This window comes from Pipistrellus kuhlii, unplaced genomic scaffold (genome assembly GCF_014108245.1).
Source record: "Pipistrellus kuhlii isolate mPipKuh1 unplaced genomic scaffold, mPipKuh1.p scaffold_m20_p_11, whole genome shotgun sequence".
NCBI lineage: Eukaryota > Metazoa > Chordata > Mammalia > Chiroptera > Vespertilionidae > Pipistrellus > Pipistrellus kuhlii.
The window spans coordinates 13207305-13222651 of NW_023425416.1; the positions used below are offsets into that span (position 1 = coordinate 13207305).

Sequence of the window (15347 nt, forward strand, 5' to 3'; positions counted from 1 at the left end):
GAGACTCAGGTGATCTTTAGATTGTCTATGATACAGATATTATACACTTGTAATGAAAAAATTATTAAGTGCATTTTTAACAGAAGTGGTGATGCTCATGTCTTCAGGGAGGGGGTGCAAGGTGTTGGTGGAGGAGGAGGTGGCAGCGATGTTTGGTCTCTGAGTCACTCGTGATTCAGTGTCATAACACAGCCAGACAGCAGGCTTGAGCTGTCCGTTTTCAAGCTGAAGAATAAAAGCCAAGCAAAATGTTGTTGTTCCATGGAGAAGACAGATTTAATGAGACCTTGTTTCCTGGTTGCTCATAATGAGATGAGGCTAGACTCCTGAACATAGGGGTTACCATGCCAAAGAGCCTGAATGCTTTGTGGCCTCTTGGGACTGTGGGGCCTGCTGCATTCACACAGGGCTTTGCAAACTATTCCAGATACCAAGAAACACCTCTCTTCTGAATTCACTTGTTTCGAGCAAGAGGGTTTTTAGTGAATGAAAACAAGATTTGTCACATCCAGAAGGTGGATTTCCCAGGAGTGCGCCTTTACTTCCTCTGTCATTTCAGTTTCCCTTTTTACCTCCTGCCTTGGTTGACTAGCAAGCAGAAAAGTCCCTTTTAAACCTTCGGCACAGCCTTCAAAGAATATTACGTCAAACGTGCCTTCTGAGGTACACTTTTCTTTAATGGATTTCAAACTCATGGCATTTAACAGTGAGGTGCTTTTTAAGAGAGTCGGTAGCATCCGACACAACTGCCTTTAAGACTGTCAAACCACCCAGCACCGCATTGGGGGGTGTTGTCTCCCTCTCAAGACTCGCAAGAAATGCCTTTAAAATGAATACATTAAGGGACTTGCTGAAAAAAAAAATAGACAAAACAACATCTCAGTGTCACTTGTATTTTTCCATTCTAATCCCATCGCTGGCTTCACATTTTAAAATGTTTTCATTTGACCAGGAAAAGCATCATTTGCAATTTTTATTGATAACACTCTTAGCTGCAAGAAAAAGACATAAACCTGCAAAGCTGTAACTATCATGGTGGCCACCATTGGGAGGTCTGCCGAATGGTTTATTACCGGCAGAAAAAAAGCCTTGGGAACCACAGTCGTTATGGGGGTCACCACCTCTGCTACGTGCATTTCCCTTCCCCCCTTTTCCATGCTGAGGGTATGTACGATGGCAGTGCCAAACTACACACTCCCCCCCCCCCCCCCCCTCCCCTCATGCCGGTGGGCTTTGTTTTGATTCTCTCTTTATTAATGATGTGAAAACTTTGGGGTCACATGAAAATGAGCCGGGGTCAGGTGTGGTGGGCCCCAGAATGCTGAAAATGTCCTTCTATCCAGCTAGCGAAGACATTGTTTAAAGGGGCCACACTGTTCCTTCCTGAAATTCTTAGCTGTTTTGCAGACTTTTGGATTCCCCGGGTGAACTTTGTCCTGCGGCCTCAGGCTCTGGCTTTCTTAAGGTAAAACCTGAGAGACTTCTGGCGGAGGAATTCAGCTGTGCTGTGCTTGTTGGCTGCGCGTCCATGCGATGCTTTGTCTGTTAAAGGATGAAGCAGGTAGCTATGGACATTAGTCTGTTCCACAAGCCAAGCGCCTCGTCCTTTTGTCGCTGTTATTGTTGTTCAGGCTTTTCAGAGAAGGCCTTAGTTAACACCTTGCTAGTATAAAATCGCTTTTGACTTCATAAACACAGGTGTTCAGTGTGAATCTTAATGAACTGTGAAATAGGTAGATGTCTAAAAGGAAATCCTATAAATTGTGAACATGGCTGTCAGCGCCCTAAATGGATTAGGAACGTTCATTGTCTGCCCTGTAACTGGACACCGATGCAATGCGTGGACGAGAATTAGCCCTGAAAAGTCAATAAAATGCAGGGGAAACGTTGAGCCTGGGAGATGATGATGGTGTGGGTCCCCTTCACCCTCCCCACCGCCACAAATGGAGGCTGGTGCGGAGGCCTCGGAAGTCGGAATGGCCATTCAGAAGACAGCCAAGGAGCAATACATACTAGCAGACAACACAGAATTTATAGAGTAAAACCACAAACACCTTACTTTCCATTGTACTAAAATAATGATATTTTACAGTACTACTCGTTTTGTATGTAATTCTGCTTTCAATTTTATATTGTTACTGTAGCTCAAATCTCATTATAAGTGTTCCAACAAAAATCCCTTTTTAATCAAAAACTTTCCAATCCTCAGCCTATTGTCAATTTATTTTGAGCAACTTATTTTTCTAGTGAAACAAAAGAATTTGGCCCTTCTTTTTTGAGCTCCGTGGGATGTTATTTGACCTGTGTGGCTACACATGTAATGAAGACAACGGAATCATGTTAAATCCTGTCATAATCTTCACCCTTAGTTTTGGTGTGTGGAGATGGATCCAGAGCCCTTTTTATTCTTTGACGGAAAATAAATAGACCATTGCTATTTTTTATTCAGTTTTACTTCTGTTTGAAAAAAGGCATATTTTATACTGTATTAAGCTATTACTGGAAGTGACAGCATCCAATTAGCCAATGATCCGGGAAAAACTACACGTCCACTGGTTAGTGTTGCTCACCGGTGCATGGTTTGCAGGAACAGCAAGGATGTATATCTGTCATATCTGTGGGAAGCTGAATTTCCACTCTAAAAAGGAGATGACAGAATTTAGAAGGAGGGAATTCCAACAAAACTCTCCCCGACCCCTGAGCTCACATTCTTTCTTTCTTTCTTTCTTTCTTTTTTTTGGGGGGGAGGGGAGGGTGAGGGTATGAATTTTATGGAAAGCAGGATTTATTAAGTACTTCCATTCATTTTTTCTTTCCTTCTGGGGGGCACCATTTGGAAATAGCCAGTTGACACTGTGATTATGTTCTCCTGACACTGGACCCCCATTTGTAACACTTGCCCCCACTCGTCTGGAAAAAGGCTCACAGTCGCTGTGGTCGGGTTTCTTTATGTGCTTGTTTACATACCAAACCAGAGTCTGAAGAGTGAAGTTAAATTGCAGGGCTTCTGCAAGAATCCTTTCCCCATTTCCACGGGACTTTATTCTTTTTTAAATTAAACACAGATATTTATTCCATACAGACGTATAGTTTCCTTCTCTTATTTTATTGGGAATAAAAAAAGAGGGAGAGAACACAACTGGAGGTCATACGTTGTGTGGATGAAGATCATTTGAAGCCTACACGTTTGTTTTCATGGCAAGTGTTTCTCTCTTGAAGTGTGGGAAAATTTTCTTGCATCTTTTACTATTTTTATTTTCAAATGTAGGTGATCTCTAAAATTCTTATAATTATAACAGAAGGATGTTTGTCCTCTGAAATACTTACTTGGCAGTTGCTAATTTGAAACTGGACAGACTGTATGTTGTGCCATTAGGACCTGGCCAAAGGCGAAGGGAAAGGGAAGGTCCTGCTCCTCCTTACTGAGTGTGACTCCTTAGCCTCCTGCCAGCCATGTCGGGCCTGAAGGGTCCGTTCTCTCCAGGGGGAACTGCCTTTGGCTGCTCTTTGGGATGCTAAACAGACAGAGCAAAATGCTTGCCTAGAAGTGCTAGGGACTGCCAGAGGGCTAGACCTCAGGATTTGTCAACTCTTCAACCTCAATCCCACCCTAGGTCAAAAAGAACATTTGCAGAAAGAGGTACATGAATTTTACAGATTTAATTTGTAAAGATGTAATCATATTTGTAGTGTGTGTGTGTGTGAAGATAGAAAGAGACAGAGCACTGAAATATAAAAATTAGGTATGCAGCATTATTTTGGTAACCTTCTTTGCTACTATATATTGTGTGTTAGGCATGGTCCCAGGTGCCAGGAATATCAAAGTAAACAAGAGATAAATGTTGCCAACATTATCATCCATAATATGATTATTGAAAAATGTTTAAAGATTCTTTATAGTTCTTTTTGTCCTTGAATATCCACTGGTATTGATTCATGAAGGATTCAGTCTAGTGGACTGTTGGTTGCTTGACAGAGCAATCCCACAAAGGCCTCGGGTATATAACCATGCCTCTGGGTGAGGGTGTGCAAGTACCTAACCAAAGGACAACTGATTTGAATGCTTGGGGCTCTTTTCATTTATAAATCTTTAGAGTTTCAAGCACAACTTTTTTTGCATAAAATGTCTCTGGTATTATGGGTCATTCTTTACTATACTGCACCTGAGTATTTATTTTAACCCTTTATTAATCTAGTATTTACATTGAAGGAAAACATCATCACAATAAAAGCTTCTTAAAGAAAATGACCTTTTGGCATTTTCACTGGGGTATATGATCTATCTCTGAGAGCATATACCCCAGGGAAGATATATAGGAACTCCAAAAATATCTATTGGATTTATGGATGCTCTCCTGTATCACTAGAGGTGTAGTGAGAGAATTACATGAGATATTGCATCATGGTAGCAATAGAAATATCCAGTCTTAGGCGATGCTTTAATACTAGTATTAGGAGAAAGCATGGATTTACTCCTTTATAACTTAGGTCTGGGGAAAACTTTTCTACTATGAATCAACATCTGGTTCCAATAATGTATAAGATTGATAAATTTGATGTCATAAAATAAAGAATTTTTGCATGGCAAAAATTATTATAGGCAGAGTAAAAGACAAATAACTTGGGCAATATACTTATAAGTTATGCTGCAAGTAAAGAGTTCATAGCCTCAATATATAGTTGTTAAACAAAGGACCAACAATCCTATGGAATAATGTGCCTGATATATAGGTAACATACAGAAAAATAAGTGTAAAAGGTGCTTAATTTATAATACTCAACCTAACACATAAGAGAAATAGATATTAAAACTACATTGAAAAATAATTTTCACTTATTAGATTGTTAAAATTCCAAATATTTGAAATGTATTCTATTTATTGGTAAGACTAGGTAATACTAGCCCTCTACGAACAATGCTCATAGGAAAGCAAAATGGTATATCCACTTTCAGAAGAGAATTTGGTAACATCTGTCAACTTACATATGTTTACCTTTGACTCAGCAATCCCAATTCTAGAAATAGATTCCAAAGATACTGCAAAAACACAGAATATCCAAGACTATTCATTGCAATACTATCTATAATAGTAAAAGACTGGGAACATCCATGATGGTTACCAGGAAAGGATCTGATTGAACAAATCATTGTAATCCACAAAATGGATTAATATGTAGTGGTGTGAAAGATGAAGAATCTCTCTATATATACTGATATGGCATGACTTCTAGAATATATTGTTAAGTGAAAAAATAGGAGGTGGTTGAAGTATATATGATATGCTACTTAAGAGATTTGCATATCATATGTATATATTTGTTTATATATTTTTTAAAAATTGATGGACAAAGAAGTTACTTGTTTGCAGTAAAATGAATATACATGGAAAGAACCTAGGTTTCTTTGAATATTTTGCTTTGTAGGTTTGACTTTGGAACCACATAAAAATTTTGCATAATTATAAAGTGAAATTAAATCCAAAAAGGCAATCGCTAAAAAGTTAAAAGGAAAATTAACCTATCTGTATATCTGAGTGGTGGTATAACCACACAGAGCAGGTCTATTCCAAATGACTTTAAAACACAGTACTTGCAGTGTACATTTCTATTTCAACAACAAAAAAAATCTGCAAAGAATATGAAAATTTTTTCAGTATTTATATTATTCGTTATATGTGAGTATTATTCTGAGGCATAATAGAAGAGTGTGTGTGAAGAGTGGGATGAAACAAATGACTGTTTCTGTTGGTGTTAATAAGAGCTTGGATTTTCAGAGCTGGGGGGAAAGGAAAGACAGATATATAATTGCTGAAGTTAAGTAAAATTACTGTAGGCTTAGGAGCAAATACAAAAAAATTGCCCACTGGACAAAGAATTTGAATATCAACACATAAAATATGCTTATAACTAATATAAAACCTCTTTTGTAGATACTAGGGAATCAACACATTATTTTGATAAATAAGGGGAAGAAATGAGTAATCCTTGTAATTCTTTCACATAAATTGTATCTCAGGGTAGTCAAAGAGTGTAGAAAGAGAAGGTTCTCTTTATAGCTACAAACTAAGAGAGAATACTAGCCTCTCACCATTTTGTAACTCTGAGGAAAGAGCTACCAATGGCTATCACATCAGTATTAAATGTCTCCTGATCGATGCACACTCTGTTGCTGGAAAACCAAATCTTACCAGAAATACAGAAGAGAGAGAGAAAATTGGCAAACAACTCCAAAGGTTGCAGCGAGCAAGCTCTCTCCCATGGGATACTCTAACAGTACAGATGGCCCCCCCCCCCTTTTTTCTTCTCTTCTTTCAAGGAAAAAGAGAGAGCGATAGAGAGGGAAACTGAAGATTAAAAACTCCAGAGACATATTTACCAATCATAATGCTTGAATTTTAGGGTCCTGATTCCAATAAGCAAATAGTAAAACTGTGAGCCAGCTAGGGAAAGTTGAAGGTTGAACTGGTGACAGTAAGCAATCATTGGTAAATTTTTCTAAGGTGTGATGATGGATTTTTTTTCTTTAGTATAGAAAAATATATTTTAAAGGTACAGACTAAACTATTCACAGATGAAATTATATAATATCTTGGATTTGATTTAAAATAATTAGCGAGCTAGCCGGAAAGAGAGTGATTGGGGTCCTAAAAAAGGCAAGAATAGCCAGGGTGGAAAATTGTTGAAGAAGGGGAATGAGTACGTGAAGATGCATTCTATTATTTTCTGTACTTTTATAGGTGTTTGATATTTACACAAGAAAACATCAAACACAAAATAAAAATAAAACGACTCAGTGGCTTGCATGGATTCTTTGAAATTCTTTATCAGTGACATGGATATGCCATAAGATGTCTCCCCCCCTACCTTTGGAATGTATGTCTTCATTTGTACAGATGCTGTTGCTGCTAAATTATTCTAATCTCAATGGTGACCCTGAAGATGATTTCAGGCCATTTATCGAGCCAGCTAACATACACTTTTCAGAAGGAAAAAGTTTTAACTTTCTGCAGTCTTTGTTGTATGGAGGGAGTGGGCGTAATTTGGATATAAATGACCTAGGAGAAGGCACTGGGAAATCCGATAGGGAAACTGAATCAGTTGGGCTTTTTATGTTGAAGCTTTTGGAAATCTTTTTTCAATCTAGTCCATCGCTGTAAGACTTTGCAGCTGGCTGATGTCAGGGACCTGCTGATGATTCATTCCATTCAGGCAGGGTCAGTTCACAGCAACTTCCCTGGAAGTGGCTAGGCGCAGACATTGGCCACATGATTTTTGCTTGACATCATTTCTTTTACCCACATTGGTTGGTATCAGTCATCAGAGTATCTAATTTCTATTTTACTCTAGGTCTAGAGGTTTTAGAAAACCTTATTTTGCTTGCTTGGATTCTTCTATTAATCTTACAATCTGGGTGTTTTCTGATTAGTAAAAATGTAACTTGGACTTAAGGAATCCTAAGTATTTTCCTTCCATATTTTAGAAAGAGAAAGTACATAAAAGATGAAACACAGGTAGTAAAATCTTGTTAATTTTATTACTTCTCCGGGCTAATTTTTTTTTTTTTTCTGAGGCCTCTTAAATGCTATAAAATGTGAAGCCTATTCGATGTGGACTCGTTAGAATGTGTCAGTGTGTGTTTTGTAAATTGAGTTCATTTAAGTCCCAGTCTATAAGAACTAAGCTGGTTTTCTCCAGAAAGTGAATTTCAAAGTAATGCCACCTATTGGATGAAATACAATAGGACTAAGATCTTTATCAGAATGTCTTAATGCACTGTAGAGTGTATTTGAAAACATAAAAAAGGAAGGTATTCCCATTAAATTATGTGAGATTTGAGGGAGAATTAAGACATGGGCCATTTGAAAAACACTTTTGTTCAGGTGTAGAACTTGAACAGATACATTTTTGGCAAGCTCATTTCCAATTCTTTCTTGGCTTTGGGTGTATATTTCTGTTCATTTCTCCACATATCTTTGGGTCCCGGTAGACATTTATTTGTGTCCGTAATCCCGGGATGACATGGCCTCAGTCCCTTTTTCTGCTCTCTCTCAGCATAGTCATGAACACTGAGTTTCCAGAGTTCTCTAACTTGGCTGTACATTTCTTGAGGTGGAGCCTTATTGTCTTCCGTTTTTCCCACTTCTGCAACGTCTAGTGTTGCTCAGTTCACTCTCTTTAGCGGTTGAAGGTGTGGGTTTATGTCAGGGGTGGAGAACCTTTTTTCCTGCCAAGGGCCATTTGGACATTTATAACATCATTCGGTGCCCTACAAAATTACCAACTTAAAAATTAGCCTGCTACATTTGGTCCAACATTTAATTCACTCACCCCTAATGCCTTGGCAGGGCCAGACCAAGTGATTTAGTGGGCCTCATACAGCCTGCAGGCGGGATGTTTCCCACTCCTGCTTTATATCAAGGAATCTTCTCCCCCCCCCCCCTTTGTTATGGGGGTGACATTGGTTAGTGAAATTATATAAGCTTCATGTTTAACATTCTGTAACACTTCATCTATCTACTGTTGTGTGTGTTTACCACCCCACGTCAGGTCTCCTTCCATCACCATTTATCTTCTGGGAAAATTTCAGAGCCCAGGAAGGTGCCCCATTCACTGGCCACTATGGGGAAGTGAATGTAGTCTTACACTTATTTTCATTTCATAATTCTTTGCTACGATGCCAGTCTTTTAGAGATAAATTATTACACAAAACCACCATTGTATTATCTACAGAATGAAATTTGTAATTCAACTTAGGAGCATTTCTAAAGCTCGCCGTTCTTATGTATTTCTTTTGGCAAACTAATACTTTATTTCTGACTAGTGCCCAGGTGCACTGTCCTTGGCCTGGCCTGCGCCTTCTCACAATTCGGGACCCCTCAGGGGATGTCAGAGACCATGTTTCCCTGCAGGCCAGGTCGAGGGACTCCACTAGTGCATGAACCCATGCTCCGGGCCTCTAGTGTGCATGTAAGATATTTGGTTAATCTCTTCCTTCCCTCCTCCCTCTTCCCTTCTCTCTGAGATGCATCAGTCTGTTCCATGTTTTCATGCCTGTGGTTTCCATTTCTACATTGAGCGTCTACCCCCTGGTGGTCAGTGTGTGCCATAGCTACAGGCCAGTCCACCGGTTGCTTAGGCTTTTATATATACTGTATAGATGGTTAATATAATTGAAGTGTTGTTTTCCCCCCCTTAGGTACTTGCAAGTGAAAAAATTAGTGGAGTGAAATTACTAATGGCATTAATGCAATTTGACACATTTTGCCAACAGGACATCTTATATATCACTAGCTGACACAGTGGTGGCGTATCATGCTTATTAAACATTTACCACATGCCAAGCTCCTTTGTGATATCAAATTATCCTCATATGAGTCCTATGAGGTTGGTAATACCTGATTTTGATGGGCTTTCTTTTCTCTCTCTCTGTCTCTGTCTCTCTCTCTCTGTCTCTCTCTCTCTCTCTCTCTCTTCTCTTCACACAAAGTATTGGTAATTTATTTCCCTTCTAGCCCTGGGGTCAGTACATAGATGGCTTCACCCTTTGGGTTGACAATTTTCTTCAGGTTGCTGCTCATGATATGATAAAGCTCAGCATAGAAGGCCCTTAAGGTCCAGCAGCAATGCCCTGAGCTCCCTGTAGGCTGCCTCATCTCGCTCCTGCACCAAGTCGGGTAATCCATTACATGGGTCTCCTTAGAGGCCTTGGCCACAGCATCCCCATGTTCTGAGAAGTACTTGGAAATGGTTGTCTGGAAGGCTTCTACTTTGGTCTTGACTGCCTTCACCCTCCCCAGCACATTCTCCTGGATTGCTACCCCAAAGTAATTTCCATCCGCAATCTTGGGGATCAGGTGCTAGATCACATGTGTCAAACACAAGGCCCGCGGGCCAAATCCGTCCCGCCAGGCCTTGCAATGTGGCCCGCACCACGCTGTCATCACTGCACTCCACTGCGTTTCCATCACAATGACAGTTTATGACTGTTCAGTAAACCATTCGGCCCGCGATTTAGGCTGGATTTTAGATTTTGGCCCCTTCTCTGATTGAGTTCGACACCCCTATGCTAGATCGACCTGATCACCAGAATACATTTCTCTTTGGGAGTCCAGACTTCTGGCTTAACCAGGGCAAGCAGGGCCAGGAGCTTTTCATTCCCCGGGAGAAAGCCGCACTTAGGGACTTGCTTCTTCTCCTGCTTATCTGTTTCCATCTCATCATCTTTGGGTGGAGGGTCCGGAGTGGAATGTCCAGCGAGGCTCCAAGAGAAGTCAGGTCAGCCACATTGAGGGATATAGGATTCTCTTTCACGGCCCACATGGAAAGAATTCCAATTCAGGGTGTGGGCTCTGGAGAAGGGCAGCACACAAATGAAAAGACTTGAGACTTGAAGAAATTCATTTTGGTGATATGGGGGGCCAGGCGGTAGTCCAACTCTAGTGGGAGAACTACTCCTTGCTCTGGCCCTGCCATCCCCTTTTATTGAGGCTTTGGGGAAAACATCTTAGGCAACATAAATAGAAATTTACATGTAGCCCTTAGGCAGGAAATAACAGAAACTTACATGGGACAAACACGGTGGAGGCTGCGTCAGCTAACAATGTCTCAACTAAAAGGTGAGTGGTTAGAGCAATTAAGCTTGTTGACTAGCCTTCCTGGCTTCCTGTCAGCATCTCTTTTTAGTGAATCTGATTTGTTTTCTAGCAGAGAGACTCCTCTTGCAAGAACTGATTCAGGTGTATGATCTTCTGTGGCAAGAATCTGGAGAGGAATTCCTCAGCTTCCTGGAAAAGATTTTGCCTGAAGACATCCACCTGCTTGCGGGCTTTCCCACTCAGGCGCACCGCACAGGGCTTGGCCATGCTGCTCCAGTTGCTAGATCTCGGGTCTCTGGGCTCGCCTCATGGTGGGCTGTCTTATTTTACAAAATTTATATATGTGCAAAGTGGCATAGTTAAAATAGACTTTTATTTATTTTTAAATTATAAAGTAATGCAAGCATTTATTTGTATTGTCGATTTTTATAAAATTCTTGGAGTATTTTTTTTTTTTTTAATGTAGAACACATTTCTCTTTTGTCTTCCTGAACACACTGAAGTTATGTCCCCTCTCCAAGGGTAAGCACCCTTGCCATTTGGGGGTGTGTCCTTTCATATAATTTTCTGTGTGTTTATATACTTTACATGTAGTGTTAAATGGGGATTTTACCAACATAAATGAGATCTTATGGGTATGAAAAACAATAACTTTCTTTTTTCAGTTACAGTCTCTTAGAGATTCTTCTGTGTTGGCCCCCACAGATCTGTGTCGCTGTCCACAGCTGCTGCTCACTCCACTCACATGCTTTTAGTCAATGATTCTCCTGTTTCCAATGTTTCTATTACAAACTTGGGTTTTTGTTTGTTTGTTTGTTGGTTGGTTGGTTTGTTTGCTAATCCTCAGCCAACGATATTTTCCCATTGACTTTTTAGAGAGAGTGGGAGGGAGGGAGGAGGGAAAGAGACAGAAAGAAACATCCATGTGGGAGAGACACATGGATTGGTTGCTTCCCTCATGCACCCTGACTAGGGCCTTGAACCCTGCAACCTAGATACATATCCTTGACCAGTATCGAATCCAGGAGCCTTCTGTCTGCTGGCCATTGAGGTAACCAGCTAGGGCTATTGCAGACTTGTCTTAAAGAGCCGGGCTGTGTTACCGTGTGGCCTTCACCTATTTGGTCAAAACCAAAGCAGTCTGGGTCAAGTGCTGTGTCCTTTGGTGGCTGTGGAGTATGTCAGCCCTGAGGCTGGCTGAGCTGCAGGTGAGCCCATGAGGCTGTGTGGGTTGCAGGCTGGGCACACGTGGCAGTAATTTTCCCTGGCTGCTTTTGCTGCAGAGAGGAGTCAGAACCACAGGGCAGGGAGAGCCTCGAGCGTTGTGGTCTGCCCTAGACAAACTTGAAGTAAACTACCCTGTTTACATTAACACCTAGTAAAAGAAAATACTAATGTTCCCAAAATAGTCTTCTAAAGAGACAGCTTTAATGAGAATTTCTGAGTGAAATTTAAGTTTTAATTAAACATGCTGAGAATAAACAGTATCTTCAAAGTTCAGCCTTAAGGAGCAATAACTATTTTTTTTGAGAAGGAAAAGTATTTAAATACACTGATTGCCTAGGCTTGTGATCTTTGCAAGTCGGAGCACTTGTATTTTTGAAAATGAATTGCCCAGCTGGCATGGCTCAGTGGTTGAACATCGACCTATGAACCAGGAGGTCATGGTTCTATTCCCAATTGGGTCACATGCCTGGGTTGTGGGCTCAATCCCCAGTGTGGGGTGTGCAAGAAGCAGCTGATCAATGATGCTTTCTCATCATCGATGTTTCTCTTCTCTCACTCACTCTCTCTTCCTCTCTGATATTAATAAAAAATATTTTTAAAAATGAACTAAAAATCCCCGAAGTTACTTAGGTCATAAAGACATAATTTGTATGCTTTCTGTGCGTAGGCACGTTCACAGAAGGCATGGGTATCCCTGAAGTAATACTCTTGGCTTTAGGGAAAGCCATTTGTACTTGCTGAAAATCAGGGGTGTTATAATTGTCCATTTCATGTCATAACTGTATAAATGTTCATTAATACTCTCAAGAGTGGGACAGGAAGACTGGGTGAAAATGGTCAACTTTTCTGTTTCAGGAAGATGGAAGGCTAGGAAAGCAGCATGTGTGGGCTACACCCTTTAAAAATCTTGTTTTAGTAAATTGTGATTAGCAATCCTGCAAAATAGATGGTGCTTTGACATGTGAGAAAACTGAGGCCTCAAGAAGTACAGTAAATATCTGAAAGATGTAGCTAAGAAGTGGTAGCGGCAGGATTTGAACCCCAGTCTGGGCTGTCCTCCCTGCTCTTTGGCTGTGTTTCTTGTTTTGTTGTAGTAATAGTATGGTAGGAGCCGCCTCAATGAAAAACTTGAGATAACATGACCTATGCATGGGGTTGTGGAAGGGAACAATTTAATGCATGGAAAATTCTAGCCTCATTTTTGTTTGTTTTTCTTTTTGAATTTGTCAGAACTTTTACTACCAGGAACTAAAACAACCTTCCTTCCTTATGGTAGATAAAGTATCGTGATTTGTATTATTAAACTAGAGGCCCAGTGTACGAAATTTGTGCACAGATAGGGTCCATAGGCCTGGCCTTCAAGCGGGGCCAATCGGGGCCTCTGGCTGCCAGTCATAGCCTTCCTTCATTCCACGCCGCCCCCTGGTGGACAGTGCATGTCAAAGCAAGCAATCCATCTCCTGACCTAGACCTATGGGGACAATTTGCTTATTAGGCATATATATTTATAGACTAGTGCCCCAGTGTACAAAATTTGTGCACAGGGTGGTGAGCATTCCTCAGCCCGGCCTGCACCCTCTACAACCTGGGATCCCTGGAAGGATGTCCTACTGCCGGTTTACAGGGATCAGGTCTAACCTGGCAGTCAGATATCCTTCTCGCAATCTGGGGCTGCTGTCTCCTAACCACTCACCTGCCTGCCTGCCTGCCTGATTGTCCCTAACCGCTCTGCCTGCTGGCCTGCTCGCCCCCAACTGCTCCGCCCTGCAAGCCTGCTTTCACCTACCTTCCCTTCCCACTGGTCTGCTCACCCACAACTGCTCCCCTGCTGGTCTGCTCAATCCAAACTGCCCCTCCCCACTGTCCTGATCACCTCCAACTGACACCCATTGATGGCCTGCTCCCTCCAAACTGGCCACCCTGCTGGTCTGCTCCCCCCACCAGCCTGATCACCCACAACTGCCCTCCCATCTTGGCCTCTAACCACCTTGACCTCAGCCCCACCACCATAGCTTTGTCCAGAACATCCGGAAGGTGTCCTGGAAGATCTCCCAGTCTAATTAGCATATTACCCTTTTATTAGTATAGATAAAGGCCTGTGCATGGGTGAGGGCTGTCTGGTTGGCCTGAAGGGAGTCCCGGATCAGGGTGGGATTCCCGCTGGGGTGCCTGGTCAGCCTGGGTGAGGGGATGGTGGCTATTTGCAGGCTCCCAGCCCCTCTTTTTTTTTTTTTTTATTTTTTTCTTCAGCGCCTCCTTAAGCAGAGGCCAGGGCAGGCTGGAAGCAGGTATCTGGGGGTTTATTTATCTTCTATAGTTGAATTTTTGTAGCCTTGAACAGAGTCCAGGGCCAGCCAAGGTGGGTGGGAAGGTTGTCTTCTTCCACTGCCAGGGGCAACCCAAACCTCCTGCTTGCTCCAGCTCCATGGCTGCTGCCATCTTGGTTGGGTTAATTTGCATACACGGTCCTGAATGGCTGGTGGGGATGGCTTGTGGGCATAGCGGAGGTACGGTCAATTTGCATGTTTCTCTTAGGATTCACTGATCAACTGTCCTCTAAAACAGACTTTAACAAACTTGAAGGTTAATTCTTAAGGTTGTCAGAGGTCTGGGCAAGCACAATGGCGGACTTTTCCCTGAGCAGTTTGCTGACCCCTGCTCTTCAACATAGCTCCCAAATGTGAAGGATTTGGATGAAATAGTTGCTAAGAGTTTTTCACATGGACAACTTCTCAAGTATACAGAACTCCTTCCAGCATATGATACTAAGGTCATTCTCCCAGGAGCCACTGTGGATGTTCCCTCCATCATTGCCATGTGCTCCAGGACTTCTTCCTCTTCCCTCCCTGATTCTTTACTTACACAGTTACAAAATTACAACCAAGGTGAAAAATTTTTCACCTCCCCAATATTTCTATTTTGGCTTCTAATTTCAACACTGCAATTTCTATCCTTCCTTCCTCTCTCACTCCCTCCCTCCTTCCATCTCCATTCCTTTCTTTGTTCCTTTTGATATCCTTTCCAGGAGAAACTAAATGATCAAGTTCTCCTCTTTTTTTTTACTCTACTTGTACCTTGCTCCCCCCAATTTGCCTCCACTGAACCTCAATGTAACCTGTGGTTCCCGCATCAATGTGACAAGGTCCAGGCAGGTTTCTTAACTCAGAGAAGTCAGCTGATTGGAGACGGTTGTAATTGGAGAACAGACACTCAATCTAAGGCTGATTCTTGCCCTCAGGAACTAGAGGTCCAGTGTTGCCAGATATTCTGACTTTAAGAGGAGCAAGAAATCTAGACTTTTTATTTTTGGGGGGGGGGGTTTGAGGGGTGGGGAAACCTCTATTTTTCCAATGCTGAAAACTAATTAAAAATTATTTTGCAATAGTGTGCAGCCAAACAAAAGAGATCCAAAAGACATCTGTTAGATATCACTTGGAATCTCTTTACAAAAACTAAAGAAAAAAATTGAAATTTTTTTATGTGAAGTAATTGTTCAACTCCCTCCATACTTTCCTACTTTCCAGC

General features: G+C 41.5%; 1 protein-coding gene across 6 annotated transcripts in view; it reads left to right on the top strand.

Annotated features, from left to right (window-relative positions):
- The window catches only part of ERC2 (ELKS/RAB6-interacting/CAST family member 2), an 876217-nt gene that overhangs the window by 297047 nt on the left and 563823 nt on the right, over positions 1-15347 (top strand). The window lies entirely within an intron of this gene.